The sequence below is a fragment of the Pteropus alecto genome, unplaced genomic scaffold (assembly GCF_000325575.1).
Source record: "Pteropus alecto unplaced genomic scaffold, ASM32557v1 scaffold49, whole genome shotgun sequence".
In the NCBI taxonomy this organism is placed as follows: Eukaryota; Metazoa; Chordata; class Mammalia; order Chiroptera; family Pteropodidae; genus Pteropus; species Pteropus alecto.
Window position 1 is genome coordinate 200,934 of NW_006443131.1, and position 6,852 is coordinate 207,785.

The 6,852-nt window shown below is 46.2% G+C and overlaps 3 non-coding genes across 3 annotated transcripts; 1 reads left to right on the forward strand and 2 right to left on the reverse strand.

The window, feature by feature from the left end:
* Window positions 1-80: 80 nt before the first annotated feature.
* TRNAQ-CUG lies at window positions 81-152 on the forward strand. The gene has a single exon. It is a non-coding gene; the product is annotated as a tRNA-Gln (tRNA).
* Window positions 153-3,189: 3,037 nt separating this feature from the next.
* TRNAS-AGA lies at window positions 3,190-3,271 on the reverse strand. Its single transcript has one exon. It is a non-coding gene; the product is annotated as a tRNA-Ser (tRNA).
* Window positions 3,272-4,524: 1,253 nt separating this feature from the next.
* On the reverse strand, window positions 4,525-4,596 carry TRNAQ-CUG. The gene has a single exon. It is a non-coding gene; the product is annotated as a tRNA-Gln (tRNA).
* Between the last annotated feature and the right edge of the window lie 2,256 nt (window positions 4,597-6,852).

Sequence of the window (6,852 nt, forward strand, 5' to 3'; positions counted from 1 at the left end):
TTTTTGATTGATAAGCTAGATGAAATGCTGTCAGCAGAGTTCATATAATTCATATTTGATAAGCACAAAGGCACATGTGAGGTTCCATGGTGTAATGGTTAGCACTCTGGACTCTGAATCCAGCGATCCGAGTTCAAGTCTCGGTGGAACCTCTCTTTTTTCTTACCTTCTCCTCTGGGAAAATTGTCCACCTAAATGACTGAAATTGATTTTGACACTGCCATCTTCTGTGAGTTCCTCAAGTCTCGACATACCTGCATCTGTGAGGAGGAAGAAATAGAATTTTGTTCTGGTCTAATGGAATTTATTATAAAGAGGAAAATAAATACTGGAGGAAGATGGAAAAACCCCTGAACTATGCTATGAATAAAAAACCAGTTCTAATGGAAACCAATAATTGACTCATGCAAACATTGTTTTCTGTGCACATTAAAAAGAATGTTTAAAATTGTTAAATATTTCAAACATGAGGAATAAATAATTGTAATGGTATTGGAGAAAGTACAGTCAATAGCAAATTCTGCTTCTATCCATGACCTCAAGCTTCATATTTTCTGTCCCCCCACCTCTGAACCCAGTTTATATATATATGTTGTAAAGAAATCAAATGTGGAAATTTTAAATTTGGTGACTCTTAGTAAAAGGGCAAATAAGACTCATTATTACATTTTAAAAATCTATAGATTTAACATATCAGAGTAAATATTGGGGGGAATTCATAATGATATTTTCATTGCAATGTTTATTTGGTCCATGTGCCACCCACAAAATACCAAATATCCCTCTTTTCCAGCTAAAGTGAGTGACCACTATTATTTCTTCACTCATTACATTCTTTGTAGAAGCTTCCCCTTTTCATTGTTTTTGTGCTGTTTTGCATAGGTCTTAGGAATTAAAAAAAACCTTTCAGTATGAGGAAAACGTGGGCACTCACGTTCCATCAACTTGTTCATTTCACTTCTGTGGGCATTTAGAAATGATGCTGAAGGCATAAGTAGTGTTCACGAGCAAAGAGCAATGAGCATCAGCTGAGATATCCAGGCTGCTGCTCTAAATCTAATACTTAGGGGCTGGGCAACTTGGGGACTTCTCTTAGCCCCCCGTATTTCTCATTTGCGATGTGAGGATTAAATGAAGCCATGCATATAAATGAGGATATTTCGTAAAATGTGAAGTATTATAGACATGTGAGACAGAGAGAGTGAGGGAGAGGAAGAGAGAGAGGGAGAGGGAGAGGGAGAGTTCCCTCAGATGTATGGTAATCCTTGAAGGGGGGGAGGGGGAGAGAGAGGGGGAGAGGGAGGGGGAGAGGGAGAGGGAGAGATGCTGACGGGTGAAAAGGGCGCATCGACTTCCTGGCCTCCGACGTCCTAGAAATAGTCCCTGTCCACGGTGCTGAAACAGAAGGGGCTTCTGATGCGCGGACAGGACCGTCCACCGCGCTGGGGCAGGACTGTCCACTGCAGGGACAGGTGCGAGCAACACTCAGCGGACTTTCCTGACACTAAAGGTGTGGAGGAAGAGCACACTGAAATAGCGAGTTTAGCCACTGGGTGTCACAGCGGCACTAGTCCTGAAGTGTGCGTCAAGGACTCTTGTGTCTTGGACTGTAGCCAGTTGTTTCCAGAGTAACTGTCCCTTGGTTTCAATCTTCTACCAACTCAGTTTTATGGTCTCTACACAATCTAGATCTGTGATGTCCAATAGTTTAGCCACTCGCCACATGTGAGTACTGAATCCCCATTGGTATTCTCTAAGTCCCAATGGCAGTATTCAGAAACCCAATCACATGCTGATTCTCCACGATGTGAAATTCTGTGCTGATCAGTCTTGCCCAGCGTCTCGGCTCCAGCCCCAGAAACTGAGCCTTATCCTCTGTGGCACCTCCAGAAGGAAGCATCCAGAACGAGATGTTTGTACTATCAACATTCTTCTCTAAAGTATCCTTTTGGACAATTTTTTAATTTTTAAATTCTGTACATCAGTGTTACATAGGTCACTTTCCTCAACTCTAAAACTAAGAATTGTAACCACAGAAGAGCCTTAACATTTCATTAGCTTTGACATTCTAGAATTCTACTAGTTTCTCAGAGTCAAAGCAACCAGCATGCTGGATGTGGGAGGAGATGAGATGAGAGATAATGAGTTTTGCAAAGAAAGATCCAGTTCAGCCTCCAGAAGCCCAAGTCTTGCTAGAGCCCAGTCAAACTCACCCCACTGGCACTTCTCAGCAAAGAGGACTTGACACTGCCTAGCATCACTGACCCACACAACTTTGCAACTCAAGGCTTTTTATTATACATCATACCTCTGAAGACACACAGTAAAGAGGGTGGGAGCTGCCGATTTAATCCATGGCAAGGGAAAGCACTTTGTTTACCAAAAATTATTAGAAGCATTCTTGGACGAGGCTCACTAAAGTATGACAACTCAGCACTGATCTCCACAAGTGAGGTGAGGACCAGCTGCACGGACAAAGCTGTCCAGGCATGGACTCAACTCTCCTGGGAGGTCCTAGAAAGGCACTCACATGTGGTTAGTAGCATCCCTTTACTACCTTAGCCCACACTTGTTAATCATACAATGAGATTTTGTGTCTGGACAGTGCCCAGAAGGAGTGAAAATCTTGCCTCGTTTTCAGTCCCTTTCTCTTCACTGTTGTCCTGGCCCCCAGGACAAATGAGCCCAGCCAATGTGATGTTGTCGACCCCTTTTTATTGGATTACAAAGAAAATGGCTTTCCTCAAAGTCTTCAATTGTGGTGGTTTGCTTATTTATACCCAGTTTGGATTCTCAACTTGGCGAGCACAGCTGTGAGTCTTGGCTTTCACTGTATATGATCCAAGCTTTCCTGGATCGAATTTCCCTTTCCATATGACTGGAAAAGAGTCCTGAGAAGGGCACGATTCCTTCCCCTTCTCTGGGAAAGGACGCCTTCAAAGCAGGCAGGGTTTTGACTGCAGACATGCAAAGGCATCAGGCAAAGCCTGGACTCTCTTTGGGAGGGAAGGGAAACAGCATTAGGACCATGGTCGAATGATTTTTGAGGAAGTAACAAAAGCAGATATGTAACACACCAGCATGTAAAAGCGAGAGACTGATTAGTCAGGTTGGGAAATAACCAACTTGCTAGCAGATTCTCAGGGGTAAAGTGTCAGTAAATTATCCTTCTAAGGAGGGCGGGGGTGCCGTAGTCGGCAGGATTGGAACCTGCGCGGGGAGACCCCAATGGATTTCTAGTCCATCGCCTTAACCAATCAGCCATGACTACATAGCATATGTGGAACTTATTAGCATATGAGGAACTTATTAGCATATGTAGGCCAGGAAAACTTCAGCTGTCTTCAAAATGTGAAGTACTCCACCAGAAAGTGTATTTGTTGTAATTGTTTCTTAGTCTGAGACCACTTCGATGAACATTATGCTGTTGTAGCAAGTTGGCTACTAACACCCCTTATTCCCATGGACCACAAGTCCTTGGATTTTAGTATAAAATCAGAAAACTTCCCCCCAAACCAAAAGACTTATAGGGGCAGAACTCGATCCAAGTAGATGTCATTCCCCAGGAGTCCCGGTTCACAAGGTTGATCACTCAGCCACAATGTAACACACTGAAATAAAACACTAGTTGTGCTGAAATTAGCTCTCCTTATGAGCGGAAGTCATACATCACTATATATTTGCAGTAAATGTCTCTTATTTGATGTCATAGAAATGGCTATCATGCTACTTCACCAACCTGGCAAGCAACATTTCACTCCCAGAACTGGGAGACATTATTCTGATGGATTGATGGACTGAGGCTAAACAGGAGACATTCCAAGAAGCCAGATTTCTGTTGTCAGTATCTGATAGGGACTCATGAGATTCACTTGACAACTGACACAGACTCTAAGACTTCTAAGAATTGGGTGTTGAGGCGATGATCTGAAAAATGTGAATTGGCATCCATTTTTAACTTTTTAAATAAACTTCGAAACACCCATATAATGGAAGATTCTGCACTGATAGAAGAAACGAGAAACACTTCTATTTAGCCGTGGCCCGTGCATGAGGACTACAGCACGCAACCTTTCTTGCACTAGTCCAAATACCCGAGAGAGTTCCAGAAGCTCTTATTTAGAGTAGGAGTGGGTTTCAGAAGCCACTTCTCAGCAGAGCTTGAATGGCCTATGAATTCCAGTCATGGTCCCTAACAGGCACCGCAAAGTCTCACCTGCAGGGTAGAAAGGCATGTCCCTGAGAACGTTTCTTCTCTCAGTTTTGTTGGATCTTTTCGCTCCTTTGCGAAGCGAGTTCAGTACATTTTATAAAGCAGCAATCAAAGGAAAAGTTCAACTCAAGTCAGAATCCTAGGCTGTCGCAGGTCGCTGCTGAGTCGGGGAGGGAGCACGGGGTGGTCAGCAGGGGGTCCGTGTCCCTTCCCCTTCTAGGTCCCACTCTCAGTTCGCTCGGACCATGGATTCCAGGCCAACCACCCCCCCAAAGGAGGATAGGATGGAATGAAAAAAGGGTAAAATGACTAGGTCCCACCGAGATTTGAACTCGGATCGCTGGATTCAGAGTCCAGAGTGCTAACCATTACACCATGGAACCCCGCTGCCGGTGGCAGGAGCCCTCATGCCGCAGTCCAGTCGTCCTCGTCTGCAGCGAAGAGCCGCGTCCAGCCTCTAGCTCTCTGCAGCCAGGGCAGCGCCCCTCCCCCTGGTGCCAAACCCCACAGCAAGTCGGGATCCGGGGGCGGAGATGGCAGTCGGCCCTTCTCTGCAGCGCTGCTGCAGGAGACCCAGAAGATTCTGTGGCCAGCCTCTTCCCTCGCCATTTGTGGCACCGCCGGGGACAGCCCTCTGTGTCCTGGAAACGCTCCGCCTCGTGGGGACCCGAGGGTGATGCGCGACACGAAACTCCAGTGTCTCAAAACGGGATTTGTTTGAGAAATCTTCGGCTTGGCTTTATCACGGGCAGCACTGTGAGCGTCCCGGACTCCTCGCCTGTGTCCAGAGGGGACACAGGTGTCCAGGACTGTCCATCCCAGTTGAAAACGCGGCAGGAGACGTGGAGACACAGTAGCACACGGTGGGGACATGGCAAGAGTGGATTGTTCAACCCGGGGGCAGAGCTGAGGAGCAGATGGCCGTTATGACAGTAAGCATACTGCTAAAGTAAAATGATCTCTTAATCGTGGCCGAATGCTTCATTAATCGTGGTCTCGTAAATTAGGTCAAAGTTGCTTTCATAACTGAAGCCAAGGTACGAGTTAAGGTAGAGAGCAGAGCTTTTCCTGAGGCATCTTTTTCTTCAGTTCTCGGATCCTACCCGTCCTCTCACCTACAGCTGCATTCAGGTCGGGTTTCAGCCGGTCGGTCCTTTTAAGGCGGGGAAGGGGGTCATCGAAGATATTCCTCTCTTAGTGTTTAGTGCAGGGAAGGGGCAAAGCAGGCTTAGGTCATCGAAGATATTCCTCTCTTAGTGTTTAGTGCTGAAAATAAATGTGAACGACTGAAGTTTCTGATGCCCTCAAATTCTTTCGGCCACTTTCCAGTCCCATTTGCAGGGCTGAGGCTATGGCCCTTCGGCTCTGACAAACACCTGGAAACAGGCGTCAGCGGTGACTGGGGCCTGGGGTTCTAAGGGCCTAGAAAGTTCAAACCTCTGGTCTCAGGATGGTTCTTTGTACTCCACCTTCCTCTGCTGCATTTTGATTTGCTATAGATGACATTTCATCCGAGAGAGAGAAGCCCCAAATGGACATGGCCAATCTTGTTATCAGGCCGAATAATGACACACCTGAACATCTTTCACTATATCACATTATAGTGCAGCGTCACATTACAGGGAACAAGGTTTCGGTGCCTAATTTTGTGTTAGGTAGCACGCCGCTTGCTGTACCCACACAATCAGCAACAAGGAAGTTGCATCAGTAGGCAGTTGCAGCCATCCCATTGGGGTCTCCTCCACATGGGTTTGAATCCTGCCGACTACGGTGCTCTCCTCTAAATGCCACTGACATTCCTGCATCCCAGTCATCTTCGTTGCTCACCCTGTGTTGCCTATTACCCGTTTCTCTGGGTCAAATAACCTCTTACTCCAATTCCACAGACCATCGTGTCTGAAATATTGACATCATTCTCAAGTGGAGGAGTGAATCTCTTACGGTATGAACATCACTTAATATTACGTCTGATTTGAGAAGCCAATTCCCTTTTCCTCAATTACATGCCATAGCCAGACTCTACCCTCTCCTGAGGCAGAGGTGCTGGTGTTACCGTGAAATATATAAAGCATTGAGCTTAGGCAGTTTGTCTTGCATATCACGGTTTCAGAGTTCATTTGTTGTGTGTGTCATAGTAGGACATTCGCACGTTTTGGTTTTCCTATCTCACTCCTCATCTGTTTTGGTCCAAAGACGTCTAGGTGCGAGAGTCAAACAACACGGATTGTTAAGAAGTGGAATTAAACAATGAAAACCAGGTCAGTTAGGGACAAGCTCACAGATTCGAAGGCCCTTTCGGTTGCTACTCATGTTCGACGCCTTTGCCTTACAGCTTAGAGACTCCAGAGGAACATTCTCTGTTCCCAGCCCTCTCTTTGTACCTTCTCCAGTACATTCAGGAACGTTTATCTGGGCTTTATGGTCAATTCAGGAAACAAAGTATAAATTCAGGGACTCAGAACTTTGGTTCCCAAGCAGAAGAGAGTGGGAAGGAAAGGTCCAGGTGGGAACAGAGAACACGTGGGTGGGGGAAGGAGAGAGGAGGAGGAGAAACAGGAGGGGGAGGAGATGGAAGGGATGGAGCGGAAGCGCAGCCAGGGGGTTGCTGCATGCGGGAGAGCCCTCAGCCCTCCTGGACA